Raw genomic sequence first — 1471 nt, 5'->3', positions numbered from 1 at the left:
ACTGTATGACCGGTTTCGACTAATTACGTCATTCTCAAGTAGTAAAAATAAATCAAATTTGAAGTATTCGTCGTTATTCTACTTGCGATTTGGTTGGAGCTGGGGTTCTAGATGACTTCATCACAAGTTGATGAAGACGTTGAGTTTGCAGGCAGGCAAAGGCAAATCTCAATGAGCGTTTAGTAGTTAAATCGCAGTCGACTCGGGCCTCAATCGCTTTTACACCTGGGATTAGTTTAATTGAGGACGATAGACGTCTCGGTAATCGATAGTCGCCACCTCCACTCGAGTATCGACTCCCAAACTCGATTTCCAACTATCGACTCTTGATGGTAGCGTCGCAGTTTACAAGCGAAACTTCAGCCAACTACATAACAGTCTTTCAACTTCCAACTTCAAACTTTGGTGAAATTCACTCCAAACTGTCAGTATTGGTAGAATGAGAAGTATTGGTGTCATTATTAAAGAATGCTGACAGTCTAAAGTGACTATAACTATAGCACTACTTGGATGTATAGCAATAGGTATATAGCAAACATCACGTGGTAGTTGATGATAATAATGATGTTGCCAGCCACATCAAACAATCACATTGCTCTTTGAATCATTCATTATTCGTTGTAATAATCTATGCAAGCTAGGTAATACTATTGTTCAGAATTTAGATTATCACATACAAATGCGAGGTGCCTTTGATGCTACAATAATATTATACTGATATTATTATATAATATGCATTGTGATACAATGTTAATATCAGTACTAATGCCTGATGACATGCATGTATAATATAATTATTAATAATATTAATACCGGTCGCGCAGTATGTAGGTTGCTATCCTATCGCTTGTATCGTATGTAGTTCTATCTCTCAATTGAATGGCATAGGATTCTATCACTCGGACTCACAGATGTTCGATTCATCAATGGAGACCATTCTCTTTTTTACTATTATTAAGTAAAGAATAAGAAATAATATGTTATGCATATTCATGAGCCTTGACACAGCCTACTATAGATAGAGGCTTATTACTTTCATCTAAAGTAAGCCACGGCCTTGAGCTTGATAGAGTGTTTCCTATTTACAGAGAGATTTGTGTATTCTAGCATGAGTAATGTGAATTCTCCAATAACTGGGAGGATTCTCAGAGGTATTATTTACTACTACTCATCAAATACTTTGTAATCTATTTTTAAAGAAAAGGAATGGCTTAATATACACGTACGGGATAGGAAACTCTCTAATGACGCTTCATCAAGTCTGAACTACTGGACTGATTAACTTGAAATTTTGCACATAGATTCTATTTACCGAGGATGGTTATAGGTCTATTTTGAATTCTTCAAGATTTCAGTAGGTCAAGTTTTAAATTAGGCCCTTGCGGAGCACAGGTTACCTGCTAGTCAAAAATAAAAAACATAGAATACAAGAAATAGAAATAAAAATGAAAATCTCAGTACCCTTTTGAAT

This window comes from Nilaparvata lugens, chromosome 7, assembly GCF_014356525.2.
Source record: "Nilaparvata lugens isolate BPH chromosome 7, ASM1435652v1, whole genome shotgun sequence".
Taxonomy (NCBI): domain Eukaryota; kingdom Metazoa; phylum Arthropoda; class Insecta; order Hemiptera; family Delphacidae; genus Nilaparvata; species Nilaparvata lugens.
This window is presented reverse-complemented; position numbering follows the sequence as displayed.